The 15889-nt window shown below is 39.1% G+C and overlaps 1 pseudogene; it reads left to right on the forward strand.

Annotated features, from left to right (window-relative positions):
- The first annotated feature begins 207 nt into the window (after positions 1-207).
- Positions 208-327, forward strand: LOC129875419 (5S ribosomal RNA; annotated as a pseudogene).
- The last annotated feature ends 15562 nt before the right edge of the window (positions 328-15889 follow it).

The following is a 15889-nucleotide window of genomic DNA, read 5'->3' on the forward strand; positions in this document are numbered from 1 at the left end:
GTGTATTACTTCCTGCCTTTCGTAAATGAACATAACTGGTACCATGTTGAAGAACTGTGGCATTCAAGTACGCCATCAGTTAGTAATTAACTAATCTTGCTTGTTTTGCTTAAGTCCTTTTTTTCCCAATTCCCTCAACGTAACTTATAGTACTTTAGGTACATAATCTCATGTCGCTTCTCCGCCGCTAGTTCATATCCTTGCATCTCGCGCGATCATACCAGCACTAATATACTAAATTCCCTCAGAATTTCGAAGTTAAGCGTGCTTGAGCGAGAGTAATACTGGGATGGGTGACCTCCCTACGAAGTCTTCGTATCACGTTTCATTGTAATCCTTGCAATAATGTGCGGGGCACTCAACTTAGCCCAAGATTTACCTTAGCGTGGCCTCAATAGCCTTCATGTCTTGCCTTGCCCTTTCCTCTGTTATCTTGCAACCGGTATAGGGGTAGATCTTTAGTTCCACTATGACCATGTCACTAGTCCCCTACCGTATTCACCCTTTTTTGTACACACCCATTCATTAGGGTTGGCTACTGAGTAGCGCTAAAGTTCATTCATATAGTGAATTTATAGTCGCTTTGAGTTTTGTCTATCATTAGCTGGCATAATCCCGCAGGAGTTTGGCATATGAGCTCTCCATCCTATAGTAACCAGCTAGTTCTGCCCGTCTTACTTAAACCATTTCACACTTTCCTTACCCCAACTGGTAACACGTTAGATTTGTTATCTCGTGTCTTTCTTTACCTTTACGAGAATGTGAGAAGGTGCTCAACTTAACTTGAGAAATATCCTAGCATTGTCTCGCTAGGTCTCATGTGTTACCTTGTTATTTCCCCCCCTCATCCTACAATCAGTATCGGGATAGACCTTTAGTCCAATCGTGACCACGCATTACCTTGCCCGTGGTACTAACTTCATCCTGATAGTTTGGCTTATCCTATCTTCGTAGCTTTTGGTGGGGTATCCAAAATATCATACGTGCTTTTTCATTATTAAGCCTCTATTCTTTTTTTCATGTACTTATTCACTTATCCTGATGCTTATACATACATATCCATAGGTTGCACCACCATTCTGATGCAACTTGTAGGAGGTAGACATAGTCCTTCTGTCTTCTGGTTCATTCTACTGTACCTATCTCACTCACATTAGGACTTGCTTGTCCCATCTTGTTATACTTCTTTCTTTTCCCTCATTTACTCTTTTCTCTTCTTATCTCCTACCATAGGAGGTTTTCTATTCCTTCTCCTTGGTTATTTATCTGTCGCAACATCATTTATGACTAACTCTATAGCCAACATTTTGGCTTTCGGCCTAGCATGATACCGTTCAATGTCTTGTCAAAAACTTCTAACACTGCCTTACATAGCATTCTGATTTTTATCCAATTATTGGTGACTTCCAGACCTTCCTAACTTGGTTTAGCAAGGGTTTTTATTGAAGTTTAAACATCCATCTTAAATGTGTTACCATGTCAATTGCCTCCTCCTTACCCTTGCAATTTTCTCATTGGCTTTCCCCCTTTAGAGGGTACTTACACCTTTATCTTCTTATACCTTGCTCTATGTATCTATGTCCAATCTCAATTTCGTCCAATCTCCTTCCCCAATTTACTTGGTACTATACCATGTCCCCGTCTCTCTGCATATTGTATAACCTGATTATCCGCGTATGGAACCTTGGCTAAATCACGAAGCAACGAGAACTTTTCCATACGTAGTGCGACATCTCCTCTATTAATCTATACTTAAGTAATGGGACCCATGGAACAACTTGTCCAAGGCCACATTCTACTTATCTTTATAAAAAGTTAACACACTTGTAGCCATTCCAATCTCAAGTAGGTAGTGCTAGTATTCCGACGATAACTATTCAAGGTTTTCTTAAAGTAGTAGCTTTATCCCAACCTATATCCTTTATTTCTTGGGGTGAATGTAGGTTGCACCATCTATTCCCTAAGTTAGCCGTCTTTGTCTTTTAAGGTTCCATTATTCTTGGGGCGACGTTATGTACACGTATCATTTCTTTATACCTTATGCCCCTTGCCCTTGCTGTATACCTAACACAGGCTTTTGACTTAGCCAACATATACCAAGTGCGTCTTATTAACGGTCCTACTTTACCCCTGTATTGTTATACTATACCTCCAAGTTCAGACTTACGCATCGCCCTTATAGTTCATACTCGTATTTAGTTTACAACCTCTCTGGGGTGCTTTTGTTAACATTTCTTTCTCTAATTAGTTGGTGGAAAACTAATAAACTGAGAATCCTTTAAACATCACAATACTTCTTAGTGTTTGACTTCCCTGGTTTCCTTCCAAGTTTATCCTCAAGTCGTGGACAAATTATCTAGTTCACAGCTAAGGGTTGAGGGCATGGTACTTTTCATCAAAATGAGACCCAATCATTAGACATTTGCCCTTCTTAGTTGGTCCCATCCTCAATATCTCCCAAGTTGTCTTATTAATACTTCATATCAGTCACAATTCCATTTCCCTTGTCTTAATCATACCTTTACTTGTTGTAATAATAACCTACCACAGATTATCCATGTATCTCAAGGCAGTCGGTGCCTTAATATATCGTTCTATCCAGGCCTACCAGTCTTCCCTAACTCATATCCCTAGGGTCCCAAGTCTTTTCCAACTTTGGTTTACCACATCAATATCGACCTCCTAGTTCCCATTGCCATCAATTCAGTAATTAGCTTCTTTCTCAAGGTCAACCATACTCATGGTTTATCCAAATCACACCTTTGTTGTGGGCATGACCTTTCAAGACATACTGCAGCACTGTATCTCATTCTCTTTTTATTTTAGGAAAATTCGGGCAGAGTTTCTTCTTATTTCTTACTATCCCACAACCCGCACGCAGAAATTACCAATAATGCCTCGCAGGGCCAACACACACATATATATTTGTATCCTATCACAGCCACACAGGGATTCTAATATCATCTCATATCGCAGCCGCACAGGGCTTTCAAAATAAATAATAATATGAAAATACTAAACTTACCTCGTATGTCCAACTTCGAACTGTGTCCGTTGCACTTCTTGTCTGCTTTCCTTTCAGGTTTCAACATTTACATTTCAATCACATATCAATACCTTACCCAACAGATATCTCCCGTGCCCTTACTTACCTGCATTCTTTGTAACTTCTCATGTTGTCGATTACTTCCTTTTGTTGATATCATCCTTCTGTTAAGATCCAAGGTTAGCATAAAGAATTGTCCTATGACTCGGATCTATAGTATGATCTTAGTTATAAAAGAAAGATAACATCTTAAATGCCCTGTATCTTCCCGTTTATAGATGTAGCACGCAACACATTAATAATCAAGACTCTACTAGACACAGTTTGCAGACAATCCCAGGATGAACTGCTCTGATACCACTTCTGTCATGATCCAGTCCCGTAGGCCGCGACTGGGTTCTGACCTGGACCCCCATATACATATTTATCAGCTGTGGTCAAGACAAATTATAGACGTGTAATGCATATAAATCAAGTGTAGTCAAACCGGACTACAAACAACATGATACGTACATGAGAACCCCCATGGATCATAGCATTTCATATATCTCTTGCCTCTTTCATTTGCATCATAATATGAAAGGGCACGCAAGCCGACAAGACTACAATAACATAATAACATATATCATACATCCTGTAGACCCAGCTGAACCAAACTGACATATACAACCCACATATATATGTCTGTAGACCTCTAAAATTATTAATGACAACATATGGCTGGACAGGGCCCCCGCCATACCCCTAAATAACAAAAACAATTATATACATCAGTGGCCAGTATCAAAATCTAGGCTCCGATACAATAGAGCCTCTTCCAGCTGAGCTGAATGGAATCCTAAACTGACGGACTCCCAAAACCTGTATCTGTACTTGCAGGCATGAAATGCATCCCCCCGAAGAAAGAGGGTCAATACGACATATGTACTAAGTGTGTAAAACATAACATAATACAACTGGAAGCATATCCGAGATAGAGAAACAAGGGATAAAATATCAAATCAAAAATCTGTACATGTACCTTGTGAATCATAAGAGTATGCATACTCAAATTATACCATATAGCCGGCCCTATCAGGGGTCCGGTGAATACATTTGTAAAACCATCATAGGCCCCATGCAATCACCACCTTATTACAACACATCATCATATATATACATACGTATCCCGACCCTCTAGCGAGGGGCAATGGACAATGCAGTGGAATAGAGCACGAATCTGATAACCAGCCCAGGACTCAGAGAAGAAGGATTATAGTATACACGAATAGAGTAGTGAGTAACTATATGCAATTTAAATCATTATTAGAGACTCGACAGAATAAGAAAGTTAAGCTTTTGTCTGAGGACCCAAGTAGTAGTGTAGTCATATCGAGTGTCCTCTAAATGCCATTATGGGCTGTACCAATTGTAACTTTGGGGACCTTAGACATGTACCTACGTAAGGCCAAGTTGCTTATAGAATCAGAAACACTTGTTATCATATAGTCTTTAAGACTTGGAGCCTGTACATTTGGTACCTCTATAACATATAAAAATTTCCAGGGAAATAGCTCAACTATTATAGGAATTCAATACTCAGAAGTAAATAAGAGATGCCTAAGAATAGAATTACTCCGGAGCTCATACCATATTTAACTTACAACTAAGACATGCCAAAAAAAGAAAGAGAATAAGCTCTATATAGTCTGTACTTCCCTTTGTGTGGTCATCATGTACATAATTCATACCCGGCCCATCTTGGGGCTCGGTGAACAACTATGGCATCATAACCTCATTTTCATACCAAGTACATATCAAGATAAATGAGAGATGGCTTTCCACACACTACTTTTAACACGTAGAAGCCTTAACATGCAATACTCAATTCTTGCAGGAGTTCCAATACTAAGTAGTAGACAAGGATTATGAGGCGTACTTGGAGTTCTGGGAATGGAATTATCTGCTCATTTCACACACAATTCACTTAATGCCAAAACATGCCAAAAGGAAAGAAAGATAGCTTTACATACTTATTCCAAAAATATGCCAAGAGAAAGCTTCACATACCTCTTATGATTTACTCTTTATCCCGTTCGCCTTGTCGTCCTTTGAACCTATTCAACACGGAAGTAATATGATTATCAACCACTCTTGACTTTCCATCATCTTAAGTTGCACCTTAGTATTCATGGAATCTATTTCCTTGTTCGTTTCCTCGACTAGTTCTTTAATTAGTTAAGACATTAATGAAAATCGGGCAGCATCTCCCCTATAATATGTCCTATCCGAATTTCCAATTACATACATAATAACTACAGACAACCAACAACAATAACCTGCAGCATATGTTTAAGAAATTCACTCCAACAATATACAACATAAACTCCAAACGACTCGCTCGAAACTACGATACCAAAATAGGGTTTCTAGTCTTTATTTCGCAAAACCTTTAATTATACGGAACGAGAGGTCATGTGGATGAAAACATAAGCACACACACCCCTTTTAGAACACATTTAGTCCCTGCAAAAAAACCCCACACACTTGCAACGGCACACCACAAGCACAACACTTTACTTCGATGATAATTTAACTATAACGACTCCAATTTAGATTGTTTCAAACGTCGGGCATTTTCATGGATTGTTTTATACTTAAAGATGTATAAGTTGTATAATAAACTCCATAACAACACCATAAAGTCCAAATTGAAAGAGAAGCCTTACCTTACCCGAAATTGGCTAAAACTCGCCAAACTAGTCTTAGAAAACTTCTTGATGTGCTGAAATGGAGTGGACTGTTTGTGTCCCTTATTTGATGCCCCAAATAATGATTTTATGCTCTTAAACACCATTATATAACCGTGGGACACCTTAAATAATTAATTCACGGAAAGAAAGTTGGGAGCTTACCTTTTGGAGACCAAACCCGTAGCCATCCTTTCCTTGCCTCCAACATTTTCCTTCAACTTTCTCTTATTGGTTCCAAGTGTAAAGATAAAGATATGGTTCCGTAGATATCATAAGGTACATATATGTACACCCCCACGGGGTTGAGTAATACCATATATAATTAATTAACAGAACGAAATCGGAAAACCTACCTTTTTCCTCCCTTGGCCGCCACTCTTTTCTCTTAGCTTCAAGGTTTGTTTTACTTGGCTTTTGCTGAAGTTTAAGGATATGAACTGAAGTATATGATACATATACATATATATGGGTGGTCCTAGGAGGTGACACGTGTCATCCCCTAAGGGGGACACGTGTGCAGCCCCTATTGGGCCACCGCATCCATGTACTCAAGAAGAAACTGCCATGTGGTAGTAGGGCCCACCTCCCCCCAAGAAGGTGGGTCACCTAATTGAAACCAAGAAGGTGGGTCACCTGCTTGCTTGAGGTGCTGCCATGTGTCACTCCTTCATTGTCTGCCATGTGTCATCTTTTTCCTTCCTCGTGGGTTCATAATCTCGTCTTATTTTAAGAGTCTATGTAATTAATGCTATGCAAGCTTGGTATATCCTCAAGTAGATTAGTATGTAAGGCTTCTAAGTTAGCATCTTTTGTAGGTAAAACAAGTCCTACAACTTATTAGTGGGCCTCCAACTCCTTTCGGATTCTTATAACTCTATTTCCAACCTTCTCTACTGTGAGGTGTCGCATTCTTCTTTCCTTAGGGTTGTTTGATGTGTGTGGATAGTAGAGGTCTCATGGCACTTTCAAGAAGGTTAGGAACATATTTCAAAGTTCAAAAGTGTGGGGTGTAACATCCTTCCCCCTTTAGAATATTCATCCTCGAATGTTAACTCGGCTTATAGGTTTTACGAGGATTTCGGGAGTTCTGTATAATCGTCGTCTCCCAATTCAGTTAGGAGGTTAGATTATATTTGATATATGGTGAACAAGTGCAGATATTTTCTTTCTACCTCCTTTTTGACTTCTCAGGTCATGCTCTTTTTGGTTTTTGTTTGCCACAATATTTTAACGGAAGTCACGTCTTAATACACGATTGTCAAATCTGTCGATCCAGGATAGCGATAGGCTTCTGTTCGTAGGATAACTCCTTTATTACATTGACTCTATCCATGGAGAATATTCTGGAAGGGTTCACTTATACAATTATGGGACACTAACGGGTGAAAGACTAGGGGTACTGTTCTTAAACCAGATTGTAGGGCCACTTCGTAGGTAACTTAGCCTATTCCACATATGGTCTGGTAAAGACCAATGTAACTCGGGCTTAACTTCTTTCTTCTTGCCAAATCTCATTACTCTTTTCATGGGTGAAACCTTCAAAGACACCTAATCGCTCACTTAAATTTCCAAAGAGCGGTGCTGATTGTCTACATATAGCTTTTGTCGACTTTGAGCAGTTAAAAATTTCCCCTGAATAGGCTTTACCTTCTATACCATTTATCGATCCATGTCTGGGCTTATTAGTCATGCTTTACTAAAATTAACCTAACCAATTGGCAACCTACCCTGTCTGTCATACAAGTCTCGTATGGGGCCATTAAACTAATGATTATTGGTCTATTTTAATGCAAAATAATTTCATATGTATGAATTGATAGTTTGCAGGTGTTCTCTCTATTTAGCTCTTTTAAAGTTCTTTAAATTCATAGTGGGTTGTTTAAAGCATGATATTTAATTGATGGATTTCAAAGTGTTTATGCATAATTTCACTTACATTCTTGTTTGAAAGTTGAAGTAACTTGAACCCACCTAGTTTTCCTATATTTTCAATAAAGTTTGACTTGAAAGCGATGACTCCAAATAAATATTTATGAAAGAAATGCCTATGATAAAACGGGAGTCTTATAAAATAAAAGAATGAGGAAATGCTATGAATGATGAATTCTTTATGCTATAAGGACAATTCTTGCATATTTGAATCACTAAAGGTTTTAATGAGATATTCCACCGAATGTGATGTTTTGAATTCTCAAGCTATATTCTATGACTATTTTGAAGTATTAAACTATTCCGTGGGATTGACTTAGCACCAAATGGGTCATTGAGGTGGGATTCAGTAAGGAAATCCTAGTAGCAACCCCTTGGCTCATTAACTATATGCCAATGTAGGAGCCCTTGTATGCTTAGGATAATGGATCAATGAAAGCCCTTAAAGTTAAAGGTAAAGAATGAATGTAAAGTTGACGAAGTTCTACCATAGGCAAGTAGACTCCCCGGCCAATGTAGGGGGTTATGTTAGATTTCATGTAATATTTCACATGGTCTTAATATCGGTTATAGTCAACTTCCCTCAAATGAATGTGTCAAATGCTATTTACATGATTACTCATGCATGTATATATCCACATATGTATAATTTAAATGATATCTCCTTCATTACTCATGCATGCACTTATTTATGTACTTTACCTTATAAATGTCCTAAATATTTTACATTGTATTGCATGCCTATATACTTAGTACATTCAAAGTACTAATGCATACTCTTTTGCCTACATGATATCACCATGTAGGGATCGGTTCTCCTCCTCGTTCTCTTTCACGGGGCTACTTGAGATTTAGTTGAAGGCTACTTTTAGTGAGTTCCCATGTTCCGGGAATAATATTCCTTTATTTTTTTAGCTTATGATATGTTGAGACCTTTAGACACTTACTATGACATTTCTTTCTATTATGATTTCCGTTAAATCTAAAAGTTAGAGGTATTGTTGGACATATGTAAGTTGAAGATTTACTATTATGATTTTTTCTTGTCTTTTTTATCATTACCTATGAAAGGCTAAATGAATGATAAGAGGCTTGTTTGAGGTACTTTCGGGTTTCTCATTCGCCGTGTCATGTCTAGGCCCTAGGATTGGGTTGTGACATAACTATATCTAACAATAAGACTGTGCGAGCTGTTATAGGAATTTGATGATCCCACATCCAGAAGGTGGAGGTTACTTGACAAGGTAGACTCTATATAACATGAACATTTGCTTTACGTGGATCCACTAGCTAGGCAATAAAGGCATACCTATGGTGGAAACGTAGTTAAGGGACTAGAGTTTGCTACTAAGGACCCCTTGGTTCGAATCCCCACCTCAAAGTCCTCTCAGTGCTAAGTCAATAACCCACAGAATACATATCATATCATAAATCATACTTGACATAACTCATATGCTTCTCATAATCGTAATTAATTAAACTTATTCATAAGAATAGCTCATTGTTATTAATTAATCTAATGTGGGTGTTAGCCTTCTATCATTATGAATCTTTTTCATAGAAATATCATTAGTGTCTTAAGTCACCCTCATTCATAAAACTTGCTTGCATACTTGAAATTCATAATCACAGTTTATTCTTGAAATTAGGGTAGAAACTTGAATACATGGTCAATTGACTTAGGAATCATTAAATTGACTTGAAAACATGCATTATCATATATTTTACATCAAACCATACATAATTCATGAAAATAGCATGTAAGACCCTAGAAGTCAGAAAGTTGGAATCCAAGAGAATTTCCTCAAAAGTTGACTATCCTAAGAGTTACGAGTCACTTTATGACTCGTAACCATCTCTATGACTCATCCCCTATGAGTCGTAAAGGGAGCCTTAAACCCATTTCAGAACAAACCTCAGATAACACCCTACGATCCAATGGGACTGAATGCGAACAGGGTACCAGGTAAAGATAACAAACACCGTTATGAGAATAAGTAAAGGGTAATATGGAATCCCTTACGCCCAACCAAAAATGGAAATGAGATGAAGGAATAATAGAGAAGTTCTAATAGAGGCACTCAAGATAGATTTGATTAATTAAGTATGAGTATCGAACAAAGAGAGAAATAGATAGTTACGAACTGGAGGTATAGTACGATGAAAAAGTATTAAGACAAGGCCACTACTACCACGAAGTTGATATGGTTTTAAGCAGGATTAGAAATGAGCCTTAAGCGCACGACAAAGATGCAAACTTAGGAGGCGTAAAGAAGTATGATGTACACGTGACTCCACTCTAATGATTAGTGGTATCCACTGGAATAAAGTTAGTATAATTACGAAGCTCGAAACATGAGTCATTAAAGTATAAGTACACTTGAGTGGGAAATTTGCACCAATTATGAGCCCTCGCTAATTATTGATTGGGATGAATGGAATGTGGCTTTGAATGCACTGCTACATTATGGATATTACTCGAGTATCAATCATTAGATGAGATTTTATATGATACATTCCGAATACTAAAGCACCCTACGGGTATGCTAGGGTTTCCTAGAAAGGCAACCTAACGTGGGGATGATTTAACAGAAGATATAGTTATGGTGCAACACGTTAAATATGTTGGAGTAAGAATCATTCGCATGTGAATAGCTAAAAATAAATGGAGGATGACATGGGTACACCCAAAAAGGGGGGAAGTGGACAAGAGAAGTACAAGCATAAGAGAAAATCAACTGACGCTATCGTATGTGAATAGGAATCGGGAGAAAATAACCTGGGAAGCCGAAGAGGATATGAGACATAGGTATCCATACCTGTTCCCGACATCTACAGGTAAACCCGACTCTTGAATACTTGTATATTAAAAATATGGATAGGCAAGTATGTGATATCATAAAAGAAAGGAACCTCTCGATAATCTATACATAGTCTTAAGGGAAGTTGTAGTTAACATTCAGGGACGAATGTTCTAAAGGGGGGAAGGATGTTACACCCCACATCTTTGAACTCGGAAGGTTCCTTAAGTTACTTAGAAGCTAGTATGTGAGATACTTAAGTTACGACCCTATTGAACAACTCTAAGAAGGGAGAATGTGACACCCCATGGTAGGGAAGGTTGGAAATAGGGTCAAGAGGAGTCGGAAGGAGTTGGAGGCCAAGTAACGGGTCGTAGGACTCGACTTATCTATGTAAACTACTAAGTTAGAAGTCTTACATACATGAGTTACTTGATTACATACCAAGCTTGCGTAGCAAGGGTTTCATAGGCTCTTGAAGTGAGACGAGATTACGAACAAGATTATGATCCCACGAGGAAGAATTTTTTTTTTCTTTTCGGGGAAGCCAATGGGAGGGTGACACGTGGCAGCACCTAAGCAAGCAGGTGACCCACCTTCTTGGGGTCGAGTAGGTGACCCACCTGCTTGGGGAGGTGGGCCCCACTGCCACATGGCAGCCCCTCCTTGATGGCATGGATCCGTGGCCCAATAGGGGCTGGACACGTGTCCTCCTTAGGGGATGACACGTTTCACCACCTAGGACCACCTAAATATATGTATATATGACTAATGGCTTCATTTCAGATCCAAAAAAATCAGCAGCAACAAAGGAAAACAAACCCTAGGGCTAAGGAGAAAATTGCGACGGCTTGGGAGAAAAATAAGGTAAGTCCCGATTTCATTCCGTAAATTAATTATATAGGGTATAAAAAGATGATATGGAAGTATTATTAGAGTAAAATTAGAGTTTGGGGCAACCAAAAAACGGACAGCAAGCTGCCACGACGATTCAGCCCGTTAAAAAAAATTCCTAAGTGCGATTTCGGCGAGTTCTAGCTAATTTCGGGAAAGGTAAGTTCTTCCCCTATAATTTGAAGTTTATGATGTTAAATTAGGGTGTATTACACACCTTAGGGGCTGATGGAAGTTGGGGAAAAGGTTTGAAAAGTTTGGCGTTCGAAATAAACGAATTTGGAATCGCTATAGTTAAATTGTTGTCAAAATAAGGTGTTGTGCGCGTGGGGGCTGATGCTGGTTGTGTTGTGGCATGTTGTAGGGTCTAAAATTTATCTAAATGAGGTGGGGGAGATTCATGTTGCAGCCACACGACCCTTCGCTTTGCAATTAAAGGATTCGCGAAAGAAAGATTAAAAACTCTAGTTTTGGTATCTTAGTTTCGAGTGAATTGTTGGGGGTTTATATTGTGTAATTTTGTCGTAATATGTATATGTATGAGCTCCTGGTTGTATTGTTGGTTGGATGCAAGTGATAAAGACATGGTTGGGAATTCGGATAGGGCACACTATAGGGGAGGTGCTGTCCGATTTCCGTTAACGCCTTAACTAGTTAAGGAACTAGTGGAGAAGGCAAGCGAAGGGATGAATGTTATGAATACTCGTGGGTAGTCTAAGTTGCTGAAAAGTCCAAGGTTGTTAATACTTACATTACTTCCATGTTAAATAGGTTTCGAGGACAACGATGTGGACGTGATTAAGAGAAGTCCATACGAGGTATGTGAAGCTTTCTTTTGGCGTGTTTTTTGAATAAGTATGTAGAGCCATTCTTCTTTTTTTTGGCATGTCTTAGATGTAAGCTATAAATGCTATGTATATGATATTTGGGTTTTAATCCATTCGTAAAGCCCTGAGTATGAGTCAAGACTCTCGTTTACTTCTTGATAGTAGAACTCCTACAATAGTTGAGTCGTTGCCTTTAAGTATTCTATGTGATGAAAACCAGTACATGTAAAGCCTATCTCTTCTTTCCTTTGGAATGGCTTAATTTTAAGTAAAATGATATATGATATGGGTTTAGAGGTAATTCTATTTATGAGCTTTGAGTGTAACTCGTGACTTGTAGTCACATCTGAACATTGAGAGTTTGAAAGTAATCAAATTACTATTCTTGAGCCTGCTATATAATGAATAGTAAGTGGAAGTACCAGCTCCTCTTTTTAAAGGCTCTGAAATGATAAATGTATCTGATTGCATAAGTTGAGTCTTTGCCTAGATAAATTGTGTTTCTGGTTGCATAGACTATATTTCTGATTGCATAAATTGTGTGGCATTATCTTGATGCATGTCTGGGATCCCCGAAGCCCCAACTGATGTAAGCCCTAATGACATCTAAAGGGGTATCTCGGATAATTACTCCCCTGGTCTTCAGGTGACGGTTCACTTGACTGTTTCATCGAGTCTCAGGTAATGACTTAGTTGCATATGGTTTCTCACTACTCTATTCGTGCATACTGTAACCCATCCTTCCTCGAGTCCTACGATGGGCCAGGAATGTTATCTTGCACAGTGTTACTATTTATTTTACTGTGTCCCAGGCTGGATGTGTATAGTTCCACGCAAGAGGAGACGATGCCGTACGTGAAGTGTGATATATGTTATATGTTATGACGATACGATTATTCACCGAGTCCCGGGCCGGTTGTAATGTGATAGTATATGTGGCGGAATAAGGAAGAAACATCAAGTCCCTCCTTAGAGGGCTGGGTACGATATCTATATTATGATGGTATGCTATAGACGTACACCACTCCATTCACTGAGTCCCTTACTAAAGGGTCGGATACTTTATGTAGGCATGTATATGAGATTAGAGTGATACATTGTGACCCTGAGCCCCGTAGTGAACCGGGTGGAATACGATGATGTACATGATAAGATTATTCCGTATACAATGATATGATACCGTATACGATGATATGATGAAATAAAATATGTGATGGTACGATGATGTGTGAATATGAGAAAATACTTATGACACCAAGTTCACTAGAGGGCCGGGCACATCATATGATGATGTGTATGATTTAAGTGTCATAAGATGCAGGTACAGTAATTCGTTAAGTTATTATACTTGTCCCTGCATCCCTATTTCAGTTATGGCCTCAGTTACGATGTGTTATGCTTTACATACTCACTATATATATCGTACTTACCCCCCTTTTCTCGGGGGGCTGCGTTTCATACCCGCAGGTACAGATGTTCATTCTGGAGACCCGTTAGCTTAGGAGTTCCTCTCAGGTGTGTCGGAAGTGCTTCACTGTTCTGGAGCCTAAATTTTGATGCTGGTCGCTTAATGTATATATTTGTACATTCAGGGGTACGGCGGGGGCCCTGTCCCGCCATATGTTGCTGTTACTATTCCTAGAGGTCTGTAGACATATGGATGTGGGATGTTTGTGAGTTCGTTTCGCTTGTGCCTATATGGCATTTTGTGAGTATTTTTATGTTACAGCAGCCTTATCAGCTTGCATGCCTTTATGTATTATGAGATGAGTGAAGGAGGCCATACGTACACGAAAACATTTTAACTCATTGGTTTTTTTTATTTATAAGTAGTATCACCTTGTTCATAGTTTAATATGACTATAACTGATAGGTAGGTATACGGAGGGTCCAGGTCGGACCCTAGTTGTGGCCTATGGGGTTGGGTCGTGACACTGATGCTCTATACAGTCCTCGTGACACCTAGAAGGTACTTCAATTACTTCCAAGTGACGGTTCACTTGATAATTTCATTGAGTCTCAGATAATGATTTAAATTGTGTTTTATTTCTCACTACTCTACTCGTGCATACTGTAACACTTCTTTCGTCGACCCCGGGGTTGGGAATAGTACTCGTGCACATTTTTACTGCATTGTTCATTGCGCCCTCACTAGAGGGCTGGGTATATATGCATATATATGATGATGTGATGATGTGTTGTAATAAGGAGGTGATGGTACTACAGTTATAATTCACTGGATCCCTGATAGGGCCGGCTATATTGAAAATTTGAGCATGTATGGTTTTACTTTTCCAGGTACAGGTACAGGTTTCTGATTTTATATTTTATCCCCTACCTCTCTATTTCAGATATGCCTCTAGTTGTATTGTGTTATGTTTTCCATACTCAGTACATATGTCGTACTGACTCCTTTTTTCTCGGGGGGGCTGCATTTCATGCCCGCAGGTACATGTATAGGTTTTGGGACTCCGTCATCTTAGGATCCCGCTCAGCTCAGCTGGAAGAGGCTCCATTGTATCAGAGCCTAGTTTTGGCATTGGCCGTTAATGTATAGTATTGTTTTGTTATTCAGGGGTATGTCGGGGCTCCTGTCCTGCCATATGTTGTCGTTGATATTGTTAGAGGTCTGCAGATATATATATGTGGGTTGTGTATATTAGTTTGATTCAGCTGGGTCTACATCATGTATGGTATATGTTATTATGTTATGGCAGCCTTGTCGGCTTGCATGCCCTTTTATGTTATGATACAAATAAAAAAGGCTACAGGTTTACGAAAATCTTATCGCCCAATGGGGCTCTGTTACATGATATTATTTTTTTTACACTTCAATTTGACCACAGCTGATAGTTAGGTATACGGGGGGTCCAGGTCGGACCCCAGTCATGGCCTACGGGGTTGGGTCATGACAGCACCGGGCTCACTCATTTACTATTCACAATAGGATAGACAACACAGACGTCTAGCCACTTGATGATTTCCATCTTCACTACCTCTTGCATTGGAGGGTTCAACCTCCATTAATACTCAATACCTGGCTTTCTATCATGAGCCAATATGATCTTATGTGTGCAAATACCAAGGTGAATGCCCATAATATCGGCGATTCTCCACTCAATAGCCCTAATGAACTTTTTTAGCATGCTCTCAAGGGCTTGCACTTGCTCATCAATCAAATTTGCAGCTATAATAATAGGGGAAATACTATTTGCCCCCCAAAAGACATCAAAGGTGAGAAGGAAGTACCTTTAGCTCAAGCTTTGGTGGCTCAATATTGGATAGCTTGGAGGGTGGCATATCTTTATTATTCAAATCTATATCTAGCTTTATAGGATTCTGGGCAATACCCTATACTCGAGAGAGCAGCCACAACCATAATTGGGGATCTCTTCTCCATCAAAATTCAACAATACTGCTGCCAATTATTCCTCAATACTAGAAATCTCTTGCACACTTGCAATCGCCTCATCAATAACATCAATGATTGATACTACATGAAGGTCATTCAGTTGCTTCATAGACTTTCCAACACTGAAGGTAACTTCTTCACCATTAACTCAAAACTTTAACTCATCGCTTTCTACATCAACAAGGGCTCTACCGATAGCCAAGAAAGGCCCACCAAGAATAATAAGGACTTCGGCATCGATCTCACAA

The sequence above is a fragment of the Solanum dulcamara genome, chromosome 11 (assembly GCF_947179165.1).
Source record: "Solanum dulcamara chromosome 11, daSolDulc1.2, whole genome shotgun sequence".
In the NCBI taxonomy this organism is placed as follows: Eukaryota; Viridiplantae; Streptophyta; class Magnoliopsida; order Solanales; family Solanaceae; genus Solanum; species Solanum dulcamara.